Genomic DNA, 21,189 nt, shown 5'->3' on the forward strand with positions numbered 1-21,189 from the left:
TCGGCTCTGTGTTAGCTATTTGCATTTTTTTATTTTATTTTAAAATATATATCCTAATAGCATATAGCCTAATACTGTGCCGAAAACAAAAAATGGTGTCACATTCAGTTATTAAACACAAATAACACAACACAAAGAATTGGAAATTTGCCAAAAAAAAAAAAGCTCCGCCTTTTTTGATATGATTGTCATCTCATTTGTTTTGACATTAACTTTTTTTTGGACACTTTTCTCTCTCCTCCTTGGTTATAGGAAAGGGGTTATTGGGATCATTTGCATGAACGTAAGGTAAGGATAGAAAGAATAACACTTTGTTCCAGAAAGTTGCAATATATGTTTTTTTTTTATTCCCTATATCGCATTTTTATAGGATGTAATGTATTTCTTATTGGATGAATCCCTCCCTGTACCACCCATGATAACATCTTTACATCAGTTACTCTGAAATAGTCCTAATCAGGGGCGCAGGAGACATTTTCAAAGTGGGGGGACCAAACTGCGTGGGGGGGGGGGGGGGTGTTGTTAATGAATAAATGAATAAATGTACATGTAAATCACCACGGGCGGTGCACGTGTGCATGAGTCTTTCCACGCTCATGGGCAAAGGAGCTTCTTTGAAAGGCTGAGCGGAATGCGGGAAATGAAGTATGCCCGGGCCTTAACCGCCTTACATTGTAATGGACTGGAGCTCACGGTTCACATCGGGAGAAATGGGAACACAGGGGAACCGCGATGCGACCGCAAAGGGCACTTTCACTTTCGCGATCAAAGTGCATGCCACTGATAAGCATTATGCAGTATTAGCCCATACACATACCTATTAAACGCTCCTCTCGTGCGTCCTCCCCACTGCGTTGCTGGTTGAGGCAATAATCACTTTTGTTTCGCTTTCAGAGATCTCTTTTATAGATGCCATCAATGCTTTTACCTTTCTAGATGTAATTACCGAAATCAAAACAGTCCATAAACTATAAATCCTCACGAAAACTTCAGTCAATCCAGCTCGCGCATCAACCTGAGAGATCAGCCTCCTGTCAAATTTCTCGGTTTCTGAATGGACGGTTTGGCTTGACTGACAAACGCTAACGTTCGGGCATGATTTATATACCATCGACCTGTCCTAAAACGTTAGCATGCTTTGATCGATTGCTTGGAGATCGATTGTTTCTCCGTTCGAGAGCGCATTTCCTGTTCACATCCGTGACAAAACAGTTGATTATTTACGAACGAAAGCTCACAGAAACGTGAAAATGGTCTCATTTGAAAGAAAATATCCTAAGCTAAAAGATGATATAGTTTGACTGATTGAAGCAGCCCTTATCAAAAGTGCGGGGGTCGATTTCTCTCTTCCTGACCCCCCTGTCCCCCGTGTCAACTGGTCCATAAACCTCGAGGAAAGCTCAGACTTTTCTCCCTCCGCTGTAATTATCCATTCAACAATAAAGGACTGAGAGTGAAGATACAAGAGGAAATAATCGAACTCAGCAACAAATAGCCGTGCTAGCCAAAAACGTGACAGCAAAATAGTCTATAATTACCTGTGTGAGAGCATCATTCTGAAAGCGAAAGTATAGTCGGTCGTTTATAGGCTATTTTAGTGTCGGCCGCAGAAAGAGAGAGAGAGCCTCAGAGTGGAATGAACTCAGACGGAGAAGACACACAGACCAGAGGTAAGAATAAAAACAACAAAAAAACCTATTTATATTTACTAATCCATAACCAGCCACAGGAAAATCTTCAATACATTCATGGTGTTTTTATATTATGTGTTTTACACATTTTGCAGATATTTCAAAATGTCAATGAATAGCTATAGAAAACTTTTTTGTTGGCAAAGTGTTTGTGACAAATTTTTATTCTAGGAAAATTTATTTTTATGTTCAGTGAAGATAATGCAATAGATTTTTTTTTTTTTTTTCATCACGTTCAGTTTGTGTCTCGGCTCTGTAGATTCAGCAGCAATATTATCATGAGTGGATTGAATTTGTTTCATCGTGTTCTCTCAGTACTTTATTGTAAATCTTGTAGTTTTGCGGTTGTATTTTACACTCATGAGTCCCTTCAATCCCTCCAAATTAATGCATGATTCATTATGTTGACATTTACTGAGCAGTAAATCATCTCTATCTACAATTTAATCTCAAACACTTCCTTATTATTCTAGTTGGTTAAGTCTCACTTCTGATGCAAGTTTCTGTCAATTCTTTTTTCTTTTTTTTTCTATTACAGAATCAAAACCATGAATGCTGTAAATTCTGTGCAACTGTTCCTTCTGGTTTGGGCTTTTACTGCAGTCTGTCGAGCTGATGGTAAGAGAATAAACTTTCACTAGATAGAGTGTGAGAGTTTTGAGGAGGGACTAAATCTAAGATAAAGAAAAAGGTCAAATCGTATTAATAGGCATAGCCTACAACACAAATGGCTCTTAAAACCCTTTTGTAAGTGTGTCCAGTTCAGTGTTCAAGTGTTTATGATACATCGTTCCAATAATTCAAACTTAAATTTACTATGAAATCTGCTATTTTATGTGTTTATACACTTTTATGTAAAATAATGTGTTCATACAGAAAAGTACAAAATCACATTTTCAATGAAGACTACAGGATCTTGTGTTTCTCAACTGACTCTATCTGATGCTCATGATTAAAATAGACAGGATGTCGCATGCTGAGACTTTATATATTGCTGCTGAACATATAAGCTATAATACATAATAAACAATAAAATATGTGACCCTCCCATTACCAGAGATTAAATTACCTATTCAAACTCTAATGTACAAAAACATAATGCAGTGATTTTATTTGGAATATGTTCTCTAATGAAAGAGTCACTGTATGTTTATTATAGAGCATGACTGACATGGACACAGACACAAGATGTCTGGGTGTGTTAAACGTTTCATGAGATAAAAAAACCCAACAAATCTTTACTATTATTCAGTTGTTGTATTATATGATACACATTGTTATTTTTCAGATGACATCAGTATAAGCTGTGAGGATGTGACTGGAACTGTGAAGAAAGAAGTAAATTTCACCTGCAGTGTCCTTCACCAGCGCTCTAAATGCTGCATTACACACTATAAGTTTCTATACCACTGAGAAATATAAAGACTCAGCAATTCTGTAAGCAAGAGTTTCCTTCAGGACCTCCTGTGAACAGAGGAACAGCTTCACGTGCAGATACACTCCAACTACAGCAATGACTGGACAATTCAGATTCTTTGTGCAAATCAAACATCAAGTGTGGAAGGAAAAACACAGAATTTCACTGTGAACATAACAGGTACTGGATATAATACTGTTGTTTGTAATTTCAATAAATGTGTGCAAATATATATATATATATATATATATATATATATATATATATATATATATATATATATATCCTAATCTAACTAACACTGATTTAAAATCTATTAACAGAGTCCGTAGAACCTGACAATCTGACAATGAAGCTCTTCCCAAGGAAGGTATAATATATTTTGTTCTAGTTATTGATTATTGAGCTCCAGGCTTGTTTATGGAAGTCAGAAAACTGCTCTTTAGTCTCTTAAAAATCACCTGTGAATAAATGATTTATAGTTTAGGGTCTAAGAAGGAAACTGATGTATGATCATGGTCTCACATTTCTAGATATTTCAGTCAGTTTTGTCAGATTTGGTCTGTGGAGAATCTGTCTATCTGATGTTTGATAGACTGAAGTTGAGTTTATGATTTAAACAATCAGTTAAACTGTTTAATTGCAACTTTTCAGACCCAAAAAAACTAGAAGATCCTGGACCAGAGGCGGGTCCTAGATCAAGTGGTACTGTCATCCCTACAGTCGTGGGCTTTTTCATCATCCTCATCCTCATCATCACAATTACATCATTTATAAAACTAAATCAAACTACACCAAACCTTGTGGATTCCAGAACGGAAAGTTTTGGGTCCACAGACATGATGAAGTAAACAGCAATTGTCCAGAAAATGTGATTAATAGCCCTGAATTAACAGTATGAAAGCATTGAGTTTTGTTTGACTCTAATGTGGATTAATGAAAGACACAAACTTTATAAGAGCTCCATAAACTTTATTGGTACATATTATCTGTTATATCTCAAACTACTGAACTATATAACTCTGGTTCTAAGTTTTAAAACTCTATTGATTTCTGTGAAATAATGGCATATTATTGATCATTTAGATCCATCATATATATATATGTGTGTATATATGTGAACATTAAGAGGCAATGCAACAAAACCCAAACTGTGTTTGGGTTTGCTCTTTTTTTCTGACTTTCATGGAATGTCCATAATGAATGTCAATTTTCTATTTGGTAAGTGGTATTATTGCTTAAAGTGATTTTTTTTCTTTTAATATTCTGTACCTGCAATTTTCTAATGCTGTGAACGGTGTGGTTTTGCACAGTGTCCTTTTTTTTATCAAAAGAAAAGAAAAAGAAAAATGGAATGAATAAACACGTGTGATGCTCTCTAAACATGAATATCTGGAAACTTTTTTATCGTCACATGATGATGGGTAAGATACCGTATACCTGTGAAACTAGTAAAGTGGGTGAAGAGATTAACTGAATTTATGTTACATTAACTTATTGTGCAGTAAATCTTAAGATATTCATAGATAAATTTTGTGGGGGAGGGAAGAGATTTCAAGGTAGAATGATTTTAATATAAATTTATATCAACCTTGAGATTAGTTTTCATCTTAATTTAATTGTAAATGTTAATTGTGCATTCACTGATCAATAAGAGTTTTTCATTATCTGTACTCTAAGGAGGCTGATAGATGATATAATGCATATATAAATAATATAAATTAATGACTTTAAAACCTATTTTACACCATATCTACTGAAAATAGATTATATAAATTATATAAATGTCAGATTTAAAAATATTTAACAGAAATAGTGTACATTTAAATGAATAATATATAAAATAATACATTATTATTTACAAAAGTAAAAAAAATATAACTAAATAAACATGTCATCAATAAGGTCATCAAATCTGTAATAAAATAATGATTAATTCTTTTTAATTTTTGAACAACTGAAACCTGCTCATCTTTGTGTAATATTCTAGCTTTTCTTTTCATTCGCTTCTGTGAACCTGTACAGGCTCCTGTTTCCTTTCTCCAGGTCTGTTTCATCACCAATCAGACACAGCAGTGACTCAGTGTGTGAGGTGCTGGACTAGAGGAACAATGATAGTATATGTGAATGAAATTAATCATATTTATTAATATAAGTTTTTTAAATGCACTCTTAAAAGAAAAGGTTCTATTTAGAACATTTAAGGGTCAGGCGCTTCATATATAGAACTGTTTAGGATGGGTTCCCATGGGATATTTATATATATCGAACCTTTTTGGCATAAAGGGTTCTTTAAAACTGAGTAAAAATCCCAGTTCTACAGAACCTCACTGAACCTTTCTTTCTGAGTGAGTGCGGCAGTTGAAGTGAAATGAAATACGGATGTACTACTATTAACAATTTATTCAGGAAACTGAGAAGGTGATTGCATAAGTGTGTGTGTGTGTGTTATATAAACCTTTGCGAGTTTGTTTTGACTATCACTGTACAGTTGTTGTAGTTGTATGAAGATTCTTCAGAAATTCCCTGTAGTGGAAAAAATAATAACACAATTTTTAGACTGTTACCAAGCTCTGCACTTTTTCACTTCCATACTGGCAAGCTTTTTGTGAAGCAGAAATAATCTGTTTTTCATTATGTTCTGGCCAGCTGCATAAATGTATCCCAGTCTTACCCAAAGACGTCTGAGAGAATTTTGTACCACTGCACTACGTGTTGTTTCTTGTGTAAATCCAATTATAGTTATATATTTATATATTTCTTTGTTTTATTTGTATATGCCTTTGCTTGTTCATATATGTTTACATACGGGATATAGCACTGTCGTGGTCCTGTGAGACTTTTCATTCCTTTGTATGTCCCCACATGAACTTGAATCAGTGCAGATCCAGAATAAACAACCAGCTTGTGTCATTGAGAAAATGAAATTTTGAGGTTTGTTTCCTTGTGTCGCAGACAAAACAATCAGTGTGAAATAAAACATTCTCAGGGTGAAAACATTCAGAATAGATAAGTGCACAATGTCTTAAACATTAACCACTGAAGAGGACAATGACCTTACATTAATCTTTAACCACTTAGTTGTTCACATGCTATAAATGCTTTAAAACCTAAAAGAACACATGTGGAATTTCTTGAAAAAACAGCAGAAATCTGTGTTAGATTAAGAAGTTAAATCAATTAAAACCTATGTTTGAAGTCTTGCACAATGTTCAGCACTTCCACTGTGAGACAAAATGTGTTTCGTATCATTTTTGACATGTGGTCACAGCTCATTTTAAACACGAGGGAATAAGAACATTAGTTTGAGCACTGCACAAAAATGAAACTCGTTTTATCAAATTAGCACATTAGCTGATTATCATCTTAAAACACTGAATGCTTGCATTGTGTGTTTAGTTTTTGCATAAGTACTTTCGGTATCTTGTCATGTTTGTCATCAGCACTTTCTGTCAGCTGTGCAAGAAAATAAACTTGCTAGTTCAACATATTCTGGCATTGTTCCAAACACTAAAGCTGCCTTGCTAAGAAACTTCACATGGCAATAGATTTTAATCAGTTTTGCTGAGCAAACAAGATATACTCTAAAGCCCAAAGTATACTTCACTTTTTACGAGTACACGAGGGTCAGCGTACAGCATTTTTGTAACCTTGCGTACTTTGTTGTACAAGTCAAATGAAGTATACTTTGCAAGACTCTGCTTTGACTGCCAGCATATTCATGTAGATATTTTATGATATTTAAATGCTTGTCATCCTTGGACACTAACATTGGAAATCCGTTGGCTCAGTGAAGCCATCCATTGCCAGCAATATAATTTCCTTTTTCAATGCCCAGAAAGCTATTAAAATCATATTTAAAACAGTTCATGTGACTACTGTGGTTCAACCTTAATGTTGTGAAGCGACGAGAATACTACTTAGTGACTTTATTCAACGATATCTAGTGATGGGCGATTTCAAAACACTGCTTCATGAAGCTTCAAAGCTTTACAAAGTGTGTATCAAGCTGCCAAAGTCACTGAACTACTGAAATTTCGAAACACTTATGATAGCCTCATTTGCTGAAATCACATGATTTTGGCGCTCTGAGATTCGAAAAACAAAAGATTCGTGAAGTTTCGAAGCTTTAATATATGGCTGACTTAAAATGAACCCAAAATAGGTTGGAAATTAAAAACCAAACACATAATTACTAGAGGCAACAATAATAATCAAAAGGTGAACATTTAATAAGCAATTTAAAAAATGTTTATTATTTAATTATTATTTATACATGTTAATTTATTAAAGATCTTAATAAATGTTAATTTCCAACCTATTTTGGGTTCACATTAAGTGAGCAATGTAGTAATTTTTAAATAGTTGAGTTAAATAAAACTACCCAGCAGATTGGGTTAAAACAACTATTTTTAACCCAACTTAGGTAGTTTTTAACCCATGTTGCTTGTGATGTATTGCATTTAATTACAAATGTCTGTGGTTTATGTCTAAACTGGTTCCCCATGTCTTATATTCTTAAAGACATTCTTTTACCCTTGATAACAAAACAAAAAGGTAAAATATAAATTGAAAATACATTATAAATTTAACTTAGGCTCAACCCACACTTAAAAATTCCAAAAGAGGGATTTTGCAGCAAACCGTTTTTGGTTCCCCAAAGAACATTTCAGTGAACGCTGTTCTTAAAAGAACCATTTTTTCTTAGTTTTTTCTCATTGGCTTTGGCACATTTCTCAAAATTGTCCTGTAACTTGCTCACAGTCCAGTTCATCTCTGAAAAGTAAATAATTATGTCAATGAAACAGGAGCTCTGGTGCTGGAGGAGGATCTTGGAATGGAGCATGAATGTGGAATGGAACATGTTTTTGGAATGGAGCAGGAACGTGGATGAAGCAGGATCTTGGAATGGAGCAGGAATGTGGAATGGAACATGTTTTTGGAATGGAGCAGGAATGTGGAATGGAGCAGAAATGTGGAATGGAATATGTTTTTGGAATGGAGCAAATGTGGAATGGAATATGTTTTTGGAATGGAGCAGGAATGTGGAATGGAGCAGGAATGTGGAATGGGAATGTTTTTGGAATGGAGCAGGAATGTGGAATGGAGCAGAATGTGGAATGGAACATGTTCTTGGAATGGAGCAAGAACGTGGCCTGAAGCAGGAACCTGGAATGGAGGTTGATCTTGGATTTAAGCAGGATCTTGGAATGACTCCATACAGAGATGAACATATTCCCTTCATGAGTAGTTTCTCAACAATGGTGAGTCCATTAATTTGTTGCCCTGATAGTGTAGATATTCTTAAGGCTATTATCCAGATTTGAGATTATTTTGATGGGCTGTCACCCAAATGGAGCCCAGAAACATTTGTTCATTGGCTCCACATGGGCTGCATGTACTGTATGTTAGCCTATATGATGGGTCCATTTAGATGTTCCTATATGGGCTCACTTGGGTCCCAAATGGGTGCTAATAATGGGGCCGAGCTGGGCTACTCACAAAAACCTTATGGGACCCACACGGGTGACTGGTCCCACAAATGGCCCCATTATGTTTTGTTTTTATTTTTGTGGGTGAAAATTGGGCCCCGTTTATTAATTAAAGGGGGGTCTAATGCTATTTCATGCATATTTACACTGTTAAAGAGTTGTATTCTCATGCTAAACATGGCCAAACAAAAATAACAACTTTATTCAACAATTTAAATCATTGTCATATGTAGTGAATTCAGAGCAGGCTTCCTTGTTTACATCCGAATGCCAGCTCATTATTGGCCGGATCCCGTGTCAGCATCACATGCATGCGTCGTGCTGCTCACGTGTTCAGCTTCGCACAATACCAAGCCAGCGTTCGGACATAAACAAGGAAGCCTGCACTGAATTCACTACGTATGACAACAGTTCAAATTGTTGAATAAAGTCGTTATTTTTGTTTTGTTTTTTGCACACAAAAAGTATTTTTGTCGCTTCATAACATTATGGTTGAACCACTGTAGTCACGTTGGCTATTTTAACCATGTTTTCCTCTAATGTTGCTGCTTATGTGTAGATCAGATACCCTCGGATTTCATCAAAAATATCTTTATTTGTGTTCTGAAGATGAATGAAGGTCTTACAGGTGTGGAACGACATGAGTAATAAATGAGAGAAATTTCATTTTTGGGTGAACTAACCCTTTAATGTGAGAATGTGTTATGTACCCTTTAAAGATTCCAGTGGGTCAAATAATGAGTTACTTTGCAAAATTCACGTTCAAACCACCTGTACCTGACCAAACAAAGAATCCCAAAAATCAGCTGATTTTATGTGGTCCTTTTAAATTACATGATAAAATATTTAATCTGTAAAGAAAATGATTTCAACTCGAAATGTGTAAATCATGGGCTCTTATTTCTGGGCCTGTACAGACTCCTCAGCTTCATACCTAAAGAGTAAAAAAAGAAAAGACATAGAATTAGTAATATTCGGCTGGTCAAATGTGCAAACAGCATAAAGCACTTATTCTAATGCAGTGGTTCTTAATCCTGGTCCTGGTGACCCACTCTGCACATTGTGTATGTTTCCCCTATTTAACACAAATTGAACTCAATTTAGTGTGTCATATAAGAGAGACATACAAAACAAACTTGTTAGTTAAATGACAATCATCTTAGCTCATGGGGAAGGTGATGCAAGTGATTTTCTTTTTGAGCACATTTTTTGCAGATGCATGTAAATGCAGCCCAAATGGGACCCTCAAATAAGCAATAATGGGTAACCTAACTGGGGCCCATGACTTTATCCAAGCTGGGGACAACATTCAGTCCATTAAAGTGTACATTCTGACCCCATGCCCAGATGACGCCCATATAACCCAGATAAAACCCATGTGTGACCCACATAGACATGTTGGCTGAACAGCTAAACAATATGACTATTCACTGGGTTACCAAAAAAAACTTTGCAGAATTTAGACAGGCAGGCAACAGAACTGATTATTATTCTTTGGACACTAACTGTGCAGCATCAGGGCAAAACAGCCTCTGAATGTGACAGGATTGCACATTTTTTGCTGTTTTGTGGTGCTCTGCAATCTGTTTGAATAAACATTAGACTTCAATTTTATTCAGTGCAGTGCTTTTAATTGTAATTAAGATGTTTAAGAGTTAATGTCATTCTTTTATCGCAGAAGCAAAACCATGGAGGTTGTAAATGCTGTGAAGATGATCATACATGGTTTGGATCTTTATTAAACTTATATGAACTCTGCCTAAGGAAATTATTCTCAGAAATGTTTCAATTCTCTAATGTATTTATGTGTGGGACGTTTGTGAAGCTGCAGCTGCAGTGTGTGTCCCACAAAGCATGCGAGTCATGTTGGATAAAGAGTGTTTTTTTAAAATCACATTGTTTTTTTCTCACAGTAAAGAGCTCTTAAAGTAACCCTGAGAAACTATGCAAATGAATGCAATTTTTTTTTTTTGACAGAACACAAGCTTAAAGGGATAGTTCACCCAAAAATGAAAATTCTGTCATTTATTACTCACCCTCATGCCGTTCCACACCTGTAAGACCTTCATTCATTGGCTCAGTGAGGCCTGCGTAGGGAGCAATGACATTTCCTCTCTCAAGATCCATCAAGATATACTAAAAACATATTTAAATCAACTCATGTGAGTACAGTGGTTCAATATTAATATTATAAAGCGACGAGAATATTTTGGTGCGCCAAAAAAAAACTAAATAGCGACTTATATAGTGATGGCCGATTTCAATAACACTGCTTCAGGGAGCTTCGGAGCATAATGAATCTTTTGAGTCGAATCAGCGCCAGAGTCACGTGATTTCAGCAGTTTGGCGGTTTGACACACGATCCGAATCATGATTCGACACACTGATTCATTGATGCTCCGAAGCTTCCTGAAGCAGTGTTTATGAAATCGGCCATCACTAAATAAGTCGTTATTTTGGGTTTTTTTGGTGCACCAAAAATATAAAAACTAATTAAAACTAAACTGAATTTGAAAACAAAAAGTCAAAACGGAATAAAAATAAAAACTAATGAAAAATGCAAAACTATTAATAACCTTGGTTTGAATAAACATTAGACTTCAATTTTATTCAGTGCAGTGCTTTAAATTATAAATAAGATGTTTAAGAGTTAATGTCATTCTTTTATCGCAGAAGTACGGTGACCGGGACGGGACATGTTCGGTTCATTTAGTTTGCGCGCGATGTTGCTTAGACAGCATTCGAATAAGGTTTATAAATAAACGTTGTACATTTTAATTCCATCCACCAGTCTTTTAAATCCATTCACTTATCGTTTATTTTTTATTAATATTTTTATATTATTAGTTACATTTGTACATTTATTTGCTTTATTTTCCCCTTAATTTCCCATATTTCCTTATCTAATTAATATTCTGTACTTTATGTTACTGAAAGTTTGTATTCTGTAGGTTAAATAGCCTACTGTAAATGCCCGATCATGCCAATAAAGTTTTGACTTTATGTTTCTGTAGCTTAAATGAGCGTATGTTTTCTCTTGTAGCCCCTCGTGCCTGTGACAGCATTCGAATTAATTCGGAGTTTAAGCTTAAAAAATGTGTTACTATTTTAGAATATTTTGTTTATTATTTGTATATAACCTATGAAAGCTTTATTTATGATTTTATTTTATAGGCACACGGGAAGTTTACAGGGAGTTCCTTTACGGGAATATATATTCCACCCTTATTTTTCATTCTTAATTAAAAATAAATATTATCATGGTCTCATTCATTTGTGATAGTTCCAGGTTGCTATGGTTGCGCAGGTTGTTTACACATGTAACTTCGCCATGAGAAATAGATGTCGTTCCCTCAACATAATGAAGTTGTGGCCACGAGAAAAATATGTCGTTCCCTCACCATGTGATCTCGAGGCCACGACTTTACATCGCGTGGCAACACATAAGGATGTCCTTACCTCGACAAAATCATCTCGTGGCCACGAGTTATTATCACGTTCCCACGAGTTTATGTTGTGGCCACGACAAAACTAAATGAACCAAACATGTCCTCTCCCGGTCACCGTAGTAAATGCTGTGAAGATGATCAGAAATGTTTCAGTTCTCTAATATTTATGTGTGGGACGTTCGTGAAGCTGCAGCTGCAGTGTGTGTCCCAGCATGTGAGTCATGTAAAGAGTGTATTATTAAAACCACATCGTTTCACTTCTTCTGCTGTTTTGCTTAGGAGTTATTTTGTGTTATTTTGATACTTGCTTATCTTATTATTTTGATGATCCACGTCTTTTATTTCACCATTTGGTAGCAAAATTATGCATTGTAAATGTAACTTTGATTAAAAAAAAGGTTCCAGATGCTGGAAACACAGGAAACATTTCTTAAAGTAACCCTGAGAAACTATGCAATAGCAAAGTTTTTTGGCAGAACACAAGCTTTTGAGAGTGATAACAAAAATAAATATTTTTCCAAATAAAATTTTTTCCTTCACCATGTCCCTTTAGGCCAGGGGCTCTATAATGTATATAATTTAGCAGAAAAAACTTATTTTTTAGCAAATAAATATTAGGCCTACTTTTGTTCAGTTGCTGCATTAAACAGATGAAATGTTATTTTTTAGAGTCAGTATAACCTTCAGTATAAGCTGTGCTGAAGTGACTGGAACTGTGCATAAAGAATTAACTCTGGCTCGCAGCGTCTCGTGGAACTGCATTAAAGAAGCACTGATCAGTGCTGCGGGAAATGGCACACGTTTAAGGATGCTGAGAATGGAAACACCACAACAGTCCATAAAAAGAAATTCCTTGACAAGACCTGTGAAGGAGTGACCAACATCACATGTTTTTACAAGTGTTGTGCAAACATGACAGCAATATTTATATTATGTTATGTTGTGGAATGAAAACAAAATTCACTGTCACCATAACAGGTACAGTTTAAGCGCAACAACTTTCATTTATTGTGCATCATCAAATGATTTCAATATGCATCAGACACTGTTTATAAATTGTGTGCCTGTATGATTAAACTCTGTTTACAGAGGAACAGCCTGCTGTTGGAGATAAAATCATTACAGATTCTGTTCAGCAAGGTATAGTTTAACATAACCCATCATTTGACTTTAGTCTACTCTTCCAGATTACTTCCATGAACAAAGAAAGCTGCTCTTCAACCTCTTGTCAGCATATTTGTAACTCCATATCATGATTTCAGGAGTTAAAGTCCAAAGATTGTAGACATATCTAATCTTTAACATAATTACAATATAAAGTGAATATACACCATCAATCAGGCATAACATGAGCATTGACAGGTGAAGTCAATAACACTGATTGGTAACACTTTAGAATACTGATCCTTCATTAATAAATAACTACACAGGAACAAATGAGTAATGCCGTATTAACACTAACTACTATTAACTAACAAGAAACTCTGATTAATGAATTAGTAAGTAACTGCTCAGTTTAAGGTGGTAGTTCACTATTAGCTAATCAGTAACTACTGTTTTTTTCATTCCTCCCAGAGAACTACTAAGAACTACTATATACAGGTAATGCAAAAATGGTTCAGGAATGGTTTGAGGAGCACAACAACGAGTTTGAGGTGTTGACTTGGCCTCCAAATTCCCGAGATCTCAATCTAATCGAGCATCTGTGGGATGTGCTGAAACAAACAAGTTCGATCCATGGAGGCTCCACCTCACAACTTACAGGACTTAAAGGATCTGCTGCTAACATCTTGGTGCCAGATACCACAGCACACCTTCAGGGGTCTAGTGGAGTCCATGCCTCGACGGGTCAGGGCTGTTTTGGCAGAAAAAGAGGGACCAACACAATATTAGGAAGGTGGTCATAATGTTATGAGTGATTGGTGTATGTTGTTTACATGATTTCAACCATGTCATAACAGAGACTGAATTCACTTATAGAAATTACAGACTATTTTATTTATTTTGTTGTGTCAAAAAGGAAAAACAAAACCAACTGAATCTGAAATGTGTCAAAAAGGAAAAGCAAATGTGTCAAAAATGAAAAGCAAATCCAACTGAATCTGAAATCGCTATCATCGTTAGTGCTGTAATCTGCTTCATTCTCATAATGTTAGTCATTTACAAGAAATGCAATTGCACAAACCCTTGAGGTTTTCAGAGGGGCTATAAAACAGCAGATTAAGACAAAGGTAATGATGACAACAACAGTAAATCGTCATAAAGAGCCTCTCAACAAAATGACAATTGTGGCAATTGTTTCACATCCATAAGTTGGTGTGTCTCAGCAGTCACCAATTAACCAAATGAATGAAAGCATGTACAGAGGAAACGTATGCAACCATATATGGTACAGGGCCTACTAGTTCTAAACTGCATGTTCTATATTGATTTCTGTGAAATAACAATGTTGTGTACAGTACTTTATAATCATCTTTTTTTTTCATTTTCTGTATATTCAAACAAATTTTGTAACATGCACATCAGTTTTTTTAGTTAATTTTTCAACATTTCACTGTTGCAATATAGTTGTATAAATTCTCACAAGAATGTATGAGAGTTAAATGGAAGTGTGGGAAGGAAAAAAAGAGAATGAGTGATTGAAATGCAGAGCTACTTTAAAATGATTCTAGGGTGTTTCTTTGAATTAACACCACAACATGTGCTTCCGTTCCTGTGCCCTTTGTTCCCGCTTCTCACAGTTACTGATGTGGTTTTCCTCGTTATTGATTGCTTCAACAATTATGTCATGGTTTCCTTTGTTGGCTAAAGTTGACTTAAGTTTCAGTAAGTTCATTTTCCTATGGTCTATGCTGTTCCTTAGCTGCTGTATTAGTTTGTCCCATTGTGATTTCACCAATTTTTCTAGTTTCGGATTACCTTCTTTGTTTTATTTTTGTCTGCAGTTTGGATCTGCCTCTTAGAGAAGGACTTAGAGAATATTATGGATCATTGCATTCCCACAGGAAGTGCACTGAGTTCCCTCTTTTGGACTGGCTTAAATTAAATGAAGAAGTGAAAATGAATAGTTCCCGTTCCCTTATGAGGATTCTGATTTCGCCAAGTATAACATCTGTGTTGATCCATTCAAAAACATTCCATTCAACCAATCAGATTTAAAGGGGATCATGAACTGCGTAGTTTATTGTTTTATAATGTTTCCTGGGGTGCACTTATAATGTTAGTATGCTTTTTACATCTAAAATTTTCATAATTCATGAATAAAAGGCATTTTTCCTTCCCTGATTTTAGCCCTCTGATTTGAATGCTTCGTTTTAAGGGGCGTGTCTGCTGTGAGACTTCAGTGTAAACGCCCACTGCTGTGATTGGCTAACATCTTTGCATATGAAAATATTCAAGTATTATGCTGCGTTCACGTCACCTCGTATTTACCGGAATCTTGAAATGACAACACGTGACGTTATATTCGGAGCTGTTCACGTCCTTTTGGTCCTTGGACTGGGAATTATGCGTTTCCATGGCACCACTATCAACGCCTAAATGAATCTACAGTGGTCAGGTGGTACAAGCGCCCACGTGGTACATCTGGGAGCTTTCAGAAAACTCCCAGCTTACAAGCTGTAACTACGATCTCTACGAGGACGTGAATGCTTTTTACAAGCTAGAATCTCGTAACTACAGGAATTACAAGGCCGCGTGAACGCACCTTTATGCCGCGTTCCAGGCAACCCGTAACCCGTGTTTTTCCAACCTTCTACCCGTTAAAGTGCACTGGAACAGCAGTCAAAGCCGTGACTTCCCACCCGTGAACTCGTACCAGATCAATGTACTCCCAGTTACGAGTTCTGACGTCACATAGCCCGTGAAACAACAATGGCAGCCCCTACGGATGCCATGCAAGTGCATTATTATTATTATTATACCTTAAAATAAAAGGTATAACAGCTTCTCTTGCCTTATGCGCCGTTTTCCTCCTCTGTTTCCCTTAAATAAGCAAGGAGTAAGCACCTTTGGCGATAGAAATAATTAATGAGCATAAGCCCCGTACGGTCCGCCATGTTGGTTTGTTTACACTTTTACGCAGTTTGGCGTGACTTTCCTGGAACGCTACAAAGTCGTGAGTCGTGATTTGAAATCGTGACTTACGGGCTCAAAAACCTGCCTGGAACGCAGCATCCCAGCAAACACAGTACGTTGTGACGACGTCGTCAGTTAGTCGTCATTTGGTCAGCGTGACATTACTTTATGACAACGTTGTGAGGACGTCGTGGTAATGTTCCATTTTTTAGAATCTTGGCTAACGTTCCAGAAACGTCGCGGGCACGTCCTCAAAAGACGTCGCTGGTTAATCCCACGGAGAACGTTGTAGCGACGTGGTCCATTGGTCTCCTGATAACTTTCCAGATATGTAACTTTTTGTGTTCAAAATGTACAAAAATTATACAATGGGAATGTACAACATGAATACATTTTCCAAACCGTGTTTTTGTTGTACCCTGAATCATTATGGGTACACCTAGATAAGTGTTTGGACTATTTTAGACCAGTCTGGTAGGAACCGCTGCGGAGTAGCACAAATACCTGCGTGATTCGTCATAGACATAAACAGAGAAGTAGCTCCGGCTACAATGTTCTTCCGCAAGATGCATGCCGTTCTGTTTAACCGTTAGAGCGCCAAAAGTTATGGACATGTTTATATATTATATGTTGTGTTTGTGAATGAAGGAGATTTATTGGATGGGGCACGCGCGAGACAAATTCGAAATTTTAAATGAGCAAGTCTAACGGACTTTCGGAGAATCTTGAGTACTGCGCATGCGCATCATTTTGTTCTGTAACGGTCGACTTCCAGCAGACGGACACGGAGTAAAAGGTAAGCCTCTACAAATCTGCTTTTATTCATCGTTTTTGCCCATGTGACACTAAATATCACTTGTGATGAGTAATGTTAGTGCAGTGTTTTTGGTTTTCTAAATGTATTTCATAAATAAATTACGTTTGGTTAATGTGCGCACGAGCGCTGTCCCCGTGAGGCGGTCTGAGGTAGAGTTAATGTTAAAATTATCTGAGACGCAGTTTTATATTCTTATTTTAGTTATTTTAAATGTAACGTTCACTGTTTAATGCTATAAATGGCAAAATAATCACTTATATTCGTTAAACGGCAACTGTAGTAAAGTGTTTTTTAATTTTAGACCCTGCCTGGCCTCCTTGAAGCTCATATGAACCTCATATGAACCATATTGAAAATTCAATAAAATCAGACACGGTTAATCCCAGATAGCAAAATTTGTCCGGCCCACTACTGGGCCACATCCTTGCTTCAATTCCGGCCCAGTTCTGGCTGGGTCCCCGGCCCAAAACTGGTCCTCACACTGAAAACGGACAAAAACAACTTCCTCTGGCCCAGATGCGGCCCACACCCTGTAAAAAGACTCTTATTTATGGATGTGGCCCAGATCTGGCCAGCACACTGGAAATTGACTTAAATCGTTTTATGTGGCCCAGGTCTGGCCCAGGCACTGTAAAACACATCTGGCTGAGATTCGGCTTGGTCCCCGGGCCAGATGTGGTCCAGAAACTGCTAAATGTAATTCAAGTGAAACACAATCAACCCTTTAAAAAGATGAAGACATTTTATTATAAAATTAACAAATACACTATAAGTATTATTAACAATGAATACACTATAAACATTTACTAACAACATACATTTTAAACCACTAAATACTAAGTTAATTATTTACTGTATATTAAATGGAGGAACAACATCCTTTCTTACACATAAAAATTCTTTTAGCAATAATTTCCAAATTTCAAGTTAAGTCACCTTCACAAAGTGTTTTATAACCTACATTACAGTTTGTTTCAAAGAAGCTTTACAGTGATAAACTGGAAAATAGTGAATTCAATTATGCAAACAGAATTAAATACTGTAATGGAGCAAAAGACAGTGTGATTGTTCAGCTGAAGTCATTTCAGTGTTGTTTCAGTTCAGTTCAATGAGTTCAATTCAGCTATAAAGCAGTTCTGCAGAAAACAGTAATGTCATAATCCAGCTCTGTTGAGTTCTCATCCAATAGTGTCAATGCAGTCATCAATATTATTGAAAAGTAGGTGTCCAACTAAGCAAGCCAGAGGCGATAGTGACAAGAACCCAAACTCCATCAGAAGACAGAATGAAGAAAAAACCCTGGGAGAAACCAGACTCAGTCGAGGGCCAGTTTTCCTCTGGCCAAACAAACACAGTGTGATTATGATTCAGCTGCATCAGAAGTTAGATTGTGGACTGATATCATTCAGCTTGAGGATCGAACACAGCACAATGGCATATGTAGAGGGAAGAGAAGTTGAAGTGGCCTTGCAAAGGTCTCGTCTGGTTCTCGTGATCTTTGCTGAAGATCTGTGCTGTAGACTGTTGTGTCGACGAGGTCTTCACAGCGGATCGGTCTCCAGAGCTTGTTTAGTTGTCATGTTCTCTGCTGACATTCAGGGCTGTTGTGGTCATCTCAACCATCTGTTCTGGAAATGGAATGAGACAGACAGACTAATTTTAGCATAAATGTCATTCTTCGTATGATGAAACAAGTATATCGGATGTTGTAGGTAGTGTTTCTGGTTATAGTTTACCTTATTTATGCAACATGACAATCCTAACATTCAACAAGAGATTCGGTCTTTAATATAGATTTAAACAGATAAATTGTGCCTGTCACCTGGGGCCTGATGTATAAACATCGCATACTCACAAAAAAGTACAAATATTTGTAGTGGATGCACTGCTTTAGAACACTTTTCCTATGGCATGCTGTGTTTTAATGTTTTAACTACAGCGATGATTACTTGGTATGCATGATAATTACGCTTTAAATTAAAAGTCAAGCTCTAAATAGCAGAACTCGAAAATATTTTTGCACGAATAATGATCAATGATGCGCACTTCGTCTAAGCAGAGATAGCTTAGCAACATAATGGCATAATGACACTGAAGGAGTCGCGCGGTGATCATCCGACGAGTAGCTACTGTACACATTGTATTTGAAGGCTAGATTTAGAAGGAAACGGTAAGATACGCACGTTTTATTTTTAAAATGTTTGTCAGTGATGCGCTGAGTCGTACAATAATTTACGATGCAAAAATAAGCCTGAATATCTGTTTCAATTAAAAATATATAAACATCCTAAAATATAGGTTATGTTTACTTTATAGGCAAAAATGCATACATTTGGTTTAAAATAACTCTTCACTGAAACCATTCTGAACAGTATTTTATATGATTTATTTTTTTCTAAAACAAGAGAAGGAGAGTGAATGATTTTTAGCAATGTAATTTGACGGCATTTATCGTCATATTTTCCTAATGTCTTGTACAGTTAAACACAGTGTCACGTGGATGGGAATATGCATGGAAATGATATGCATGTGACGTAATGCATAATAAAACTAGGCGTTGTAAGCTCCATATATGGTGATTTCATGGAAGAGACAGGGGAAAAGATTCATGTATGCACAATCTTCAGCTGACTGGGTTTTATAAAGATAATTTTGCGCAGGTTCTGCCGTAAGCATGGTTTTATAAATTTGAAAATTTGTGAAAATCTGGCTTTTATGCGTACGCACACTTTTAGTATGAAATCTATGGAAAGTTTTATACATGAGACCCCTGAACAACACTAAGAAGACTTACCATGCATCCGCCCTTTCAATTTGCTGCCAGTTGCAGCCACCTCTTCATGGTCCCCTCATCCTCCATTTCAGCAGGGTTTCTCTGAACTGCAGCTTTGAAATAAAGGAATACATATTGTTAGGTCATTATTAAATCTTAAGCATTACTTTTCTTAAGCACCTATATATTTGATAATTGGAATCCAGACTTTATGCATGAGTTTAAAATATCTGTATTAAAAAAAAAAAAAAAAAGACTCCAAAACAGTGTGTTCAGGTTAAACGTTCGTTTATGACACAAAATCATAGAAATTCCCTTTGCATTAAAATATATTAAGTACTATGATTTTAAACATATTGTATGGGAGATATATATGTTATCAGGGTCAGAAATAAACTTTTCCAGTAAAAGGCATTATTGAGAGGCATTTTTTTTTCAACATCAAGGAAAGCCATCATTACACTGCAAAGGTTGAACATAAGTGACTGACATGGCATTTATGTTTATTGACACAGACTGTTTAAAGCAGCACGTTCAAGTATTTAGCCTACACAAAATAGCATAATGCCGCCTATATATATATATATATATATATATATATATATATATATATATATATATATAAAAGGATCTCTGAGGGCGAAGCTGCAATTTTATAACAGAATTATTATTGCTCTTATGTTAACAATTATTAATAGAAAGTTTTTGTGGGGAAAAAGCAAGTTCTTCCACCCGAAACGTTGTGCTTTATGTTAGGCCTATTATATGGCGCCACCGCATACTCCGACTCAATTCAATAATCACTCGTTGGAAAAGATGAATTGACTGACTGATTTTACTAGACAAAATATAACGTTAACTCGATATTGCATTAGCCAACTAGTGCTCCAGAGCTCAGCAGTTGTTCTAAACATGTTATTCAAAACTATCACTCTCTGGGACCGAATGGATACTGACGTTATGTTATCATTGCAAACCATTAATTAATCCATTTAAAAACACTAAACTTAACATTAAATAAATTAAATTGCTTACCGTTTTGCAGCTGATCCTTTCTCTCGATCATGAAATGTTGACTGCAGGATTCTCCTCAGGATTTAACCGCCAAAACTCTTTTTCAGGCGGCTGAAGTCCTTAACTCCAGCAGTGGCCCGCCCGTGACAAACGAGCTCGGGCCGAAAACAGATAACGAGCTTTCAGTCGTGATTGGCCCGTTCAGAAAAAGCCGTCTGTCAGCCGTACAGTCCACACGGCTCTGGCCCATTATCTTTTCACTGATTCTGAAATTGAGTCGATGTTGGCGCGCTTAAACCTGAATCGGCCCAAAAGTGCTTGATATTTGGGGGCCCGCCTATTACGAAACGAACTCGGGCCGATAGATCTATACCGAGTTATATGGACCTGCCGCGAGTACAACTATTTCAGCCGAGACCGGCCCATAAAGAAAACGCTGTCTGTCAGCCAGATGCGTTG

The 21,189-nt window shown here is 36.4% G+C and overlaps 2 long non-coding RNA genes across 2 annotated transcripts; one reads left to right on the forward strand and one right to left on the reverse strand.

The window, feature by feature from the left end:
* The first annotated feature begins 1,603 nt into the window (after positions 1 to 1,603).
* On the forward strand, positions 1,604 to 3,233 carry LOC125261868. Its single transcript, XR_007183458.1, has 3 exons — positions 1,604 to 1,670; positions 2,230 to 2,309; positions 2,980 to 3,233. It is a non-coding gene; the product is annotated as an uncharacterized LOC125261868 (long non-coding RNA).
* Positions 3,234 to 17,898: 14,665 nt separating this feature from the next.
* LOC125261871 lies at positions 17,899 to 21,177 on the reverse strand. The gene is made up of 3 exons (XR_007183459.1): positions 20,752 to 21,177; positions 19,738 to 19,829; positions 17,899 to 18,571 (listed from the first exon to the last, which is right to left on the reverse strand). It is a non-coding gene; the product is annotated as an uncharacterized LOC125261871 (long non-coding RNA).
* Positions 21,178 to 21,189: the final 12 nt, after the last annotated feature.

The sequence above is a fragment of the Megalobrama amblycephala genome, unplaced genomic scaffold, assembly GCF_018812025.1.
Source record: "Megalobrama amblycephala isolate DHTTF-2021 unplaced genomic scaffold, ASM1881202v1 scaffold516, whole genome shotgun sequence".
NCBI lineage: Eukaryota > Metazoa > Chordata > Actinopteri > Cypriniformes > Xenocyprididae > Megalobrama > Megalobrama amblycephala.